Source organism: Cynoglossus semilaevis, chromosome 20 (assembly GCF_000523025.1).
Source record: "Cynoglossus semilaevis isolate Cse_v1.0 chromosome 20, Cse_v1.0, whole genome shotgun sequence".
In the NCBI taxonomy this organism is placed as follows: domain Eukaryota; kingdom Metazoa; phylum Chordata; class Actinopteri; order Pleuronectiformes; family Cynoglossidae; genus Cynoglossus; species Cynoglossus semilaevis.
This window is the reverse complement of record NC_024326.1, coordinates 1634184-1645655: the sequence shown is the minus strand read 5'-3', so window position 1 is coordinate 1645655 and position 11472 is coordinate 1634184. Positions and strand designations below refer to the sequence as shown.

Sequence of the window (11472 nt, the reverse complement as noted above, 5' to 3'; positions counted from 1 at the left end):
TGATTAATTGTTGTAAACAGTCGGTGTAAACCATCAATGTACCAGTCAAGTTTAAACCTGGAAACAGTGTTTTAAGATGACCACTGTGCAAAATAAATAAACACTATTAGTTTTTTTAAATTCTGTTTTATTGTCTTTTTTTTCAATTTGCTCACATTTTCGTGTAAATTTGATGTTTTCCCAAATCGGCCCACTAGAGGGCAATAAGATGCCATTTGACGGTGATGACTCCTCTGAAGTATTTGGTGGCACTGTATGAGGTTTTTATTGTTTACCTGATGGATCATTAAAGACAGAGTCATACTTGAAGTTTCGTAGCTCACACTTTGAACTAACACTATCATTTGCACACTTATGATGGGACCACAGTCACTGGATGCTTAATTCAACCACACAATAATACTCGGGAAACACCACTTTAACTCATCTGGCCTCCTGCCATAACCACCTGCAACACACACACAAATCCAAGGTTCCAGGTCACTGTTGACCTACAAGGATACACATTGCACAGCGACAAGTTCATCTTACGTGATCCATGATCAGAGGCATGGCACTGAGTCATTTCAACAACATCATCAGTCCACGTCTTGGATTCCAAAACAAATAATTTCAGTTTTGTTGTACCCCCGTGTTACAGTGACAATAAAGACTATTCTATTCTATCTGGGCGGCTGACGTAGAGCCTTAAACAGCCTCACACAGTCAGCTTTGAACTAAGCAAACTGTCTTCTCTTCTGCCTCTCTTCAAGGCCTTAAAGTCACAGACAGTCAAGTCACTTAGCTTTATTGGACTGCAATCTGTCAACATTCAAAAGTAACACAAAACCATCACAGACAGTTGGTTTCAAGCTGTACCACTCATTTCTCCTAAGATGTACTTCAAATATTCTTAAGTCTATTTCCGTATAAGTACAAAAGTCAGTGGACTCACATTACAAAGTCTGTAGTGTGGACAGACTGAACAACACACCTTGACTGAAGGAAAATGTCTCTGTAAATAAATGAACAAGTGGACACAGTCCAAGTAACCACAGCTACTACGGTGTGGTTTTTGGTGTATCTTCTTATAACCACCAGCAAATAGTCAATGTTTACCCCAGTTTACACATCCTTGTATTACAAACTATCAATAAATATCTTCATAGACAACTCTTCTCTTTATTCACCTTCAAAAACTACAAACTTGGTTTGCGGTTGCCATCAGGGTGGAAACCCGCTTAGTGGATCGGCCCAAGTTGATCTCTGGAACAACAACAACAAAAAAAGTTCCTCATTATCACAAGCTCTACAAAGATGCTGTCTGTCTGTGATTCATTATTTCAATTCTCTAATACTGTGTTCAAACTGTTTCTTTAGCAGTAATCAGGAAGCCGTGTACTATCTGCACCCCCTCTTGTACGGTTTTAATTAGTTCACGTTGCGTGTGACGATTACCTACCGATCTGTGGATCCCTCAGGTCGAACGAGTTCATGAAACACTGACAGCCCATCTGCTCGTCTGTGGAAAACATGACGATGTTGCTGCTGAAATCGAACCCTCTTGTTCTAATGCCGGACATTTAAGAAGTGACACAGAGCAAAAATTAAACACCAAAACATAAAACTCTTGACAGGAAATTGTCCAAAATACATTTAAACACTCATACAATAATAGGTCTCCTGGAACCGCCTATTTAGCTAAATGTTTATTTAATTTCATTATTTCACAACTCAACCATTTACACTGCGCATATTTTATATATTATATATTTATTTTACATAACATAACATAACATATAAGCTGCCTTTTGGTCCCTACCGCAGGTACTTTTGCCGGTCCAGAGCGTTTTGTCGACATTATGGGGTTTGATAAACTCGAAATTGCAAGAGAATTTGCACGTACGTAATGTCAATTTGGCAAGCTGTTTTACGTACGTGTACATATTAAACCGCAACGTTATTGGCGCACAGGTAGAGAAGAAGCGGAGTGACTTTTTAGCCAATCAGAATGCAGAACACAATGCACGATGCAAATCCGTGAAGTAGCGAAACCGTGAAAAGTAAACCGCGTTATAGCAAGGGATCACTGTATTATTTGTCTAATTAAAAATATGTGTAAAGTTTTCATTTGATAGAACCAGTATACTATACATAACTATATATCGCAGTGTTTTAGCAATTAGCTAAGTGTTAAATAAACAATAGCATAGCAATGATAGTCACTACAATTACAGTACTCAGTAAAACAAGTGATCTGCTTCAAGTAAAGTTGCTCCCTCACTCTACCTGGCGGTGTCCACAAGCCTAACACTTTAGGCCTCCACCTCACATGTCCATCTTCTCCATTACAGCTGTTGTCATTAACAGCTATAGCAGAGGAGGCACAATGAATGGAAGAATGAGCTGGAATCAAAAACTGTCCAAACTACATTTGGACACTCTTGGCCACCTGTGTAGGGAGACATTGTTGAAGGTAAACATTAAAAGGCTTCAATGCAATCATGGCTTCACTTCACAAATTATTGGTTTGCTCTACATTACTGACGCCACCAATAACCTCATGAGAGAAGAAATCCATGTTGTACTCTTTTCCTTTTAATCTGAATGAAAATAAATCAATTCTACTGGCCTCAGTCCCCTTTTCATGATTACAAATATGATTTTCATATCATACACTATAGAGCATATAGCCTTATGTTTGTAACACAATTGCAAGTCAAAACTAGCAGAGTCGAGTTGCCATTTGTAGCTCCACGTAGACAGTCCATATTCTTAACGTCAAACTAACTACTATCCTATAGTCATTGGTGGCAGTTGTTAAGCACAATCATTTCATGTCACTTACTTGATCTTTAGCGACGGAAAACTGAAGGTCTCCTTCTCCGTTGTACTTGATCTGAGTGATGGACCGTCCGTGGTCCTGTAGTAGGATGGGTATCTGTACAGAAAAGCAATATTTGCAAGTTCATTTAATATTTTCAAAAAGGTGCATCAGCCCAGCTCAAACTCCTGTCACAGGCCAATTTCTTATTTACCACGACAACTCTATGTTCATTATTTAGGACGAAAAACTAACTACGAATCATTTTAACTTCTGACAAAAGCTAAAGTTAGCTCCCGAGACACATATGCTAACTTATTGGCACTAACGGTCTCGGTCGAACACCTCCCATTTCAAACAAAATACAACCGACAATTGTTTTAAAAAACCCACCTTTTAAATCAATCACATGTAGCCACCGTACCTGGCTTTTTGACTTGAACGCCCGCTGGAAGACAAACGGCTAACACTCGTTAGCACACACCTCCTCCGGATGCGCAACCGGAAATAAGGACCATACAGCGTATTCCTATTTCCGTTATAAAAACGTTTCAATGTCAGCGCGCCCCCTACAGTTGAACGCTGACATTCACATTCTTTTTGGTTTAGGGAAGTCTCTTAGAACTTTTTCTTTGAGCAAAGAGCGAAAGAGCGTGCTTTGATGACTCAATATAAATCTACAAAAATCAATTAAATAATTTAAATACAAAACAATTTCAAATCGATATAATCTATAATCAATTTATGTCCATCCCTGACCTCTTCTGGCAGAAGCACAACCAGACAGAGAGTCAGTCATAACATAGATGACTGCGGTGTGAAGGACTGTGTTCTTATGTGTCTGCGGTGTTGCTCTCCTGATGCATGCATTTACAATTTGCATCTTAACCATCTCCACTGACGTCTGCACTTTTCGAAGCGTTTTTTTCCTTTGAGGACGTGGTGGAGTATCGGGTGTGGTAGACATTTTTAAACGGCGCGGGTGTGTGCTGTCTGTCTCTAGGCAACTGTGACAAAGGCACAAGCAGGCGCAGAATCACGTACGTTACTCACCGAAGTCCAGTACACTATTTTAAAAAATGCTTTAATAAGTAAAAGCACACACACACACAATATATAAATTAATATTACCTACTCAATGACTTACCTATACTTCCACTAAAAACATGGATACAAGCCTGAATCTGTTTTGGAAATAAAAAAGCTGTGAGGCAGAGACGCATAAAACCCAAACACATCCCTATTGTGAAATATAGAAATAGGAATTTAATGGCGTGAGGATGCTTGAGTGGGTCCTGAAATGAGGGTGAAAGGAAGATGGGCAGAAAAACCTCAACTAAGCACTGGAACTAGATTGTAGTTGACAGCTGGTCTCCCAACATGCCTACTATTGTAAGCAAATTGCAAAACTGTTTGAAAACTATTCTATTCTCTAGAGGGAAAAGCCAGTGCTGTATGGCTCAAAGACTTGATTTTATTCTCACACATAAATAAGAGGCAAATAAGAGAACATCTAATCTGGAAAACTGGTACTGGTAACAGTACTCTGCTGGCTAATCTGTAACTAGTTGAGCTCGTTGAGTAGATAGATGAATGGGTAGATAGATAGATAGATAGATAGATAGATAGATAGATAGATAGATAGATAGATAGATAGATAGATAGATAGATAGATAGATAGATAGATAGATGGATACACATCAAATCTGTGGTTTCTTCCTCTCCTTGATTTGTACTCTTTTCTAAGAACCTTGTTATATATCTGATGTCTTTTTATAAGTGCCCCCCACCACCATCACTGCACCCTTCATTTGTTGTGTAGAACACATTTATCCACCAACACAGATACACTGGCTGCTTGACTTTGAATTAATCCCACACATACACCACCTGCCAAAGAAACTGGAACACCAGAAGTGTATTAATCCACTGATTTAGGAAGGAAATAAAAGTCTGCAGTGTTGGTCTTGTACTCAAGATATTTCTGGATTCTGAGTTTATGTTGCTCAAGATTTGTTTTGCGCCAATTTCTAAATGAAAAGCATTTATCATGCTCACATATGCCAAGGTGGTGCTAATAACTTTTTTAAAAATGTTGGCGCAGCTCTGGTTGAATTTAGTCAGATGGATTGAAGACTTATTGAATATGAAGTCCTTTGTTTGTGGCAGCTTCTCTCCACCTGTCACCTGTCCGCCTTTAGAGAAAGGGGAGAGGGGGGGGGGGGGGGGGGGGTGGGGGTGAGGTTCTCAAAGACCAGTGACTTTGAACACTACCTTACTATATTTATTTTAAATGTATTTAATTATAACAATATATATATAATACAAATACAAAACATGAAAAATGCAGATTTTTTTAGATTAAATATAAAATATTGATGAAATAAAATGATTTTTTTTATTTTTTATTTTATTGAACCTGTGGTGAAAGGGTCCTACACAAAGCCGTTCTTTCATCTGCTGCAAGCACAAACAAATGTCTCCTTTGTTCCCAAAAAGGAAAAAGAGGGGAGATAGCCACAACAAACAGGGTGACAGAGTGTGTGTACGCGCACAGAGAGAGGCAGCGAGAGAGAAGGAGAGAGAGCGATCAAAGCAGGGGCCATGTGTTAAAACTCTGAGTGGGAGGTGAAGCCTCACCTACCCACAATGCATTGCCTGACTCCTTCCACAGCCCACCGGGTTATGATGTTATGATGCTAGCGGCTCATCAGTCATCCGCAGCTATTCTCAGACAGTCTTAGAGTGAGACTCAGTGAGAAGCAGCAGTGCGTCTCTGATCTGTCACACACCACCCGACCTCCCACACCAACACAGTTCTACACATCCACACCGGTCCAGGCCACAGTCAGCAAAACGAGCACGTGTTGTATCTGTACAGTAGGAGACATGGGTGGAGTTGGATCAGAGCCAGGCTTCTGTGTGGTGTGATGGATGGAAACGTCTCTTTTCAACTCGGCATGAGAAGATCCAAACTGTCCATCTCCGCCCAGCTGATGTCGCGACCTCTACGCGCACACATGAAAAGCCGAGAAAGTCTGTGTGCTGCTTTGTGAGTGTCTTAAGGCGGTGTTTGTCTTTGGTAGGCTGCAGAAAACAAAGCCATTGATTTCTAATCCTAATCCCCTTCTCCTGCTTCTCACCTATTGATCATCCATCCATCCTTAATGAATAGGTGACGCGGAGGAATGGAAGGCTGATGAAGGACACAACTTTCTCTTTGCCTCCACCCAGCTCTTATTCCAATCTGTCTCTCTTGCTCGTGGGGCTTTTCTCTCCTTAGATCATTCTGCTGGAATGAAAAAATAAATGCAGCGCGGTGCTTTTGCGGAGGTTCATCAAACCTGGAGGCCCGCGGAGCTGCGAAGGTTCTGCTAAATATTGAAATTGAATGACAAGGATGAATGCACTAAATACAGAAGTGCGCACACACACGGTGAGAGTAGATGAAGTTTGACTCCAAACAGCAGTAATGGTGTTTTTCCTGTGTGCAGCTCTCACAGTCGACAGTGTTCTCTGATAATGGCTCCTCTCCCCCCACTGCTTTTAAACACAATCACAGCCTCATACATTTGATGTTAATGAAACGCTGGAGTAGATGAGTCCCTTAATGGCTCCATCACATGTTTGTGATTTAGCAGGTCTGTCGTCGTTCAGCAGTTTGGCCTGTGTTTGTCTGTCTGTTCATTCAGTAACTGCTTTGGTCCGTTGTCTCCTTCACCATTGGATGTTTAGTCTGTTGTTAAGGAGCTCTGTGACTGTGCCTCTGTCATTTTATGTCCATCAGTGTGAGACATTTACTTACCTTATTTTAAATGATTTGCTGACTTGAACAGGTTCAACCATTGTTGCTATCATTTAGCTTGCTTTTAGCTACCTTTAGTAGCTCAGATCAATGACCTTTAACTACATTTAACTTGAACTATTTTTTCAGCTATTTCTGTTTAGGGTGGCTAAACATCCACTGTTACCTTTATCTATTGCATGGTCATTTTTATCCTGTTGGTTAACCTTATTTATGTATAATTAAATTATTAATCAAATTTAAAGGGCACTTGTCTTTTTTTCTCTGAATAATGTGCAACATGACAAAGTAAAATGATTTGTGTAAAAAGGCGAACTCTGCCAAAACCTGCACTATTCATCTGTAAAACTGCACCGTCAATGATTATTCTGGTTTTTTCCCTGCTGTGACAAACCCACAGAGAATTATCCTTCAGCTCCATGAGGTAGAGCTCAATGCTGACTCTATGTGTGTGTGTGTGTTATATGTGTGTAAATGCTCTGTGTAACATTTATTAACCTAAAAGAAAATAATACAATTCAAAATAAACCTCCTGCAGGGGGTGCTGTGAATGCAGCTTTCGTGGCTTGGTCCATGAGCCGATGTTCACAGAGAAACTGTTTCCAAAAGAACGACTAAAAGATTAGCATTTGAGGATGTGAATTACACCTAAAACCTGGAGAAACGTGTACGCAAACACGTACACACACCCACAAAAACGTCAACTGTGTCCAGCTCTGATTGAACTGAGGTCAAACTACTCTACCGTGTGGCCAATTTTATATTGCAGTATTAAAATTGTTTTGTTTTTTTTAAAGGCATTATTTAGAGATTAACCTTAACCTCTTATGCTGAACTTTTACTTCACGAAAACTGGAAAACACAGAAATGACTCAGTCAAAATACTAGACACTGCACTCAAACACTGACACACATTCAAACAGCATCATCCCCACAGCTTCTTTGACACATCCTCTGTTTCCACATTTATTTAGGTCTGACAAAAACTCAGAGTGATGTCAGTGAGTCAGCCAGGGACACACCGGCATGTAGATGAATTTCACCACACTCTTCCTTCTAACCCTCATCTTTGTGTGTGTGTGTTATTGCTACTTTAATGAAAGACAACTGTTTGACTATGACGCCTGTGTTGACTTAACTTCCTGTGTTGACTTCGGGCTGTCGTGTGGGATGGAAATCATTGAACGTCGCCTGAAGTAAATTTTATTTCGGATCAGGCGAATTCTTTATCTTGATAGCTTCTTAATCCCCTTTAGTTTGCTGTTTAGACGTGAACTAAATCACATGATTTATCGGCTCAATACCAATCATTAAGCAAAACGTCACGTTTCTTGAAAATTAAACAGCCGTTTGGGATTTGACACACGTACGCAGCAACACACACTTTTTGTGGGGAGTGCCAGTAATGTCTGATGAGAAGGGTCTCTGTTCCAAATGGATTTAAATGTTATATAAGTGGAGGTTTAGTTTGTTCATCAAATTATCCGTAGAGAGTGTATAATTTTGTAATGAGACTAAACTCAAAAAACTTTAAACATTAATTTCTAAGCACCAGGATGAAATGATAAACGACCAAAACGTTTGCATTCTCGGTAAAAGAACGGCTCAATTTTAAACAAACATGTCAGAACAAGCAGCTCGGAGCAGCTTTAGAATACCTGCTGCTGATGCTGCTGATGCTGCTGATGCTGGGACGGTACTCCTGCTGTTTGTCCAGGGACTTGTAGGATTACGGCTAATCACAGAGGTATTCCCTTTGAGAGACCCTGGGTAAACAATCAATCTGATGTGGGAGGTCCACGAGCCACGCCCACCCACATCCCTTCATCGTCACCTCTGGGAGCAAATCACGTCAATCCTGGACTTAACTTAAGTTACCATAACACACGCCAAGGCAGGAGCCGATTGGCCGTATCCTGGAAAAGCTTCCTGAGGGAAATTAAAACAAGTCAGGAATAACCAAAAAAAAAAAGGAAACATTAAAAAGATATTGCTCTGCTTGCAAAACTGAGAAAATTTGATATTTGTGAATGTAATATGCAAAACTGGCACTGGGGAACAGTATCCCTAAGTGTACAATAATGGCTGCAGCATAACTCATTAATAGCAGGGCAGAGTGTGTCAGATGCTACCTGTCCAGCAGCAACAGCAGGAGAGAGTCAGAGAGAGAGAGAGAGAAACAGGACACGAATGAGTGGACAACATAATGAGAGGGACATGGCCTGCCAACTTGGGCAGCTGCTTCTCCACTGGGACAGAGTGGTGTGCATGTGTCAGAGAGAGAGAGTGTGTGTGTGTTTTGATTTATCTCCTCTAATTTTCCTCTCCTCTTCTGTCCACGTATTCCTCAGCAACAGCAGCATGCATCCTCAAACAGCCTTACACACACACACACACACAGACGCACAAACACAAGCTCCAAATCAGGGTGACCGTGGGAATGCCTGTGGCGTTATGTCAGTGAGTGAGGTGACGCCTTTAATCCTGAAACAAATCTGGACCCTGTGCTGTGCGCTCTGCCGCCGCTGCCCCCCCTTCACCTCCCCCCCCGTCTGAGAGTGTGTGTTTGATTGTGCGTGAGTGGCCGTGCTCGTGTGTAAAGCTCAATCTCACAGCCATTAGATTACGGCTGGCCGCGCAGCAAAGACACCCCGCTGCCACTCCCACATGGAAGAGCAGGCAGGATTAGCCAGCTCTACAGCCGCCCTTATCTGAGGACAAAAACCCACAATCACCTCCCACTGAGGAGCAGAGACAGAGTGATCTGATGTCATCTCCCCCTCCTCAACATAACAAGACAGCCTTTTAGCGTTAAATTACCACGGCGCGGTCTACCATCAGTCAGTGTGGAATCAACCCTGAACTGGATCTGTTTTTATCTAACTGATTGATCCTTTTGTCACAATCAGGAGCAGCTACAGGCGTAGATGTGTCGGAATGCAAATAAGGAAGGCTTTGTCTGCACGTCAAGACCTGGGAGTTACTATTTGCAAAAATGTTCTTTTTCAATGCAAACTTTTTCTTGACTCCAAATATCCTTACTAGTGCAACGCAACATGAGCTAAGAAGACACTGATCTCAAACTTTCTGTATAGATAATAAAGGCCATTGGATAGAGCACGTGATTTATTAGTTGATTAATTAAGATTAATTAGTAATTTCTTTGGAGATAACGTATGTATTTGTAAAATACATACGCATATGCAACACATATGGAAGCAAGTTCATCGAAGCCCAGAGTTCAATTTCAATTAGAAAAATAAAAACCAGGAAAACTAAGGAATTCTTTCCTTCCCCAACCCTGACACCCGGTCGATACTGCAGTAAACTACAATTCTTAACCAGGGAATGGTTAAAAACAAGGAGCAAAGCAGTGAATACTACACACCTCGAACGAGGAATTCAAACTTCAGTAGTTAAGTAGGGGTCACATAAAGCCACTTTAAGGGCCACATCGGACCCCTAGGCCAGACTTTGGACACACCTGCTGTGACAGGTGCTAGCCAGATTCCCAGAGTCAGTAGGAGACATTTTTGTGGACCACAGGGAAGAGTGATATAAAACGTTGTCCTCCATGAAACTTTCCTTCAGGCTGAGTTGAAGCACACAGTCTGACAAAGTCAATATTTACTATTTTCACAGCGGGTAATTTCCTGTAGGAACTGAAGTCTTTCAATTACGTTCTCAAGTCAGAAACAGCAGCATGTGACGCATCAGTGTGAGAGGCAACCTGCTAAGTGTGCTGTCAGTGTCTCATTATTTGATGGAAACTGCCTGTTTCACTGCCCCCAGTCAAGCACAGCCTCTCTGCGCCTCTGCCTTCTTTTTCAAAAGCATCTGCCTCATTAACCACCATCAGCATGTTGTTTGCTCTGTGTGATTTGGATGTGATGTGCAAGTGAGGAAGGGGCTCTGTGTGTGTATCTGTGTGTGCGTGTCCTTGTGCACGCGCGTGTGTACAGGAAGTTTTCATTACGCTGAAAAAAAAAAAAAAAAAAAACCCTGGAAAACATTTTTGCCAGTATCCAGATCGTGTTTTTCCTTGCTTCATATATCAAAGGCTTCCACCAATCAACTCCCTGGTGTTGTGCGTGTGTCTGTGTGTCTGTGTGTGTGTGTGTGAAAGTGTTTATATAATAGCATGCAGGGGGGGAGACAGATGTTTGCTGATTTGACAAGTTTGAGCTGCAAACTCAGCCTAATTTAGCAAACAAAAACCACAGAGTGCCACACAGACGGTCACAGTGACAGCCCCCTTAATATTGTGCCGTTTTAATTTCAGCTCTCTTCTCTCCTCTCCTGTGACAGTCCTCTCACGGAAACACAGAGCTAACGCTGTGCAACGACACAGGCGGCGCTCCCACTGGCTCTTCCTCCTGAGTTGTTTTCCTTGTTACAGGAAACTCTAAATAACTCTGGGCTTTCAGGGAGGACGTTCTCTTCTGCCAAAATTAGAAACAATAAACACGGTGTCACTTATTACGCCGTCTGAAATATTTTCTTTAAAGTAGAAAAGTGTTTATCGCCGTCTGAAATATTTTCTTTAAAGTAGGAAAGTGTTTATCCATGAGGAATAAATGATGACTATAATTTTGCAGGTGAAATTTCACCTTGTCTTTTCGGAGCACAGAGGTGAAAAGGTCACTGGGTCAACTCTGGTAAACAACTGTATCACAATCATAGTTATTGATCATTGAAAAAGAATATTTCTATCATTCATTTTTTTTCATCAGTTAATACACTTCAGGCGACCCAACGTGGTGTCTCAACCCTGAGACATTTTCAGTCTCCTTTCAATGCATCAAAGCTGATTCCTTCACTGATTTGTCTGTACTTTCCAGAGTATACTCCAGACACCTACTGA

The 11472-nt window shown here is 41.2% G+C and overlaps 2 long non-coding RNA genes across 2 annotated transcripts; both read right to left on the bottom strand.

Moving 5' to 3' along the window:
• Nucleotides 1-110: 110 nt before the first annotated feature.
• Nucleotides 111-1758, bottom strand: LOC112488712 (uncharacterized). Its single transcript, XR_003053087.1, has 2 exons — nt 1442-1758; nt 111-275 (listed from the first exon to the last, which is right to left on the bottom strand). It is a non-coding gene; the product is annotated as an uncharacterized LOC112488712 (long non-coding RNA).
• A 313-nt stretch (nt 1759-2071) lies between these two features.
• LOC112486276 (uncharacterized) lies at nt 2072-3352 on the bottom strand. The gene is made up of 2 exons (XR_003048683.1): nt 3197-3352; nt 2072-2920 (listed from the first exon to the last, which is right to left on the bottom strand). It is a non-coding gene; the product is annotated as an uncharacterized LOC112486276 (long non-coding RNA).
• Between the last annotated feature and the right edge of the window lie 8120 nt (nt 3353-11472).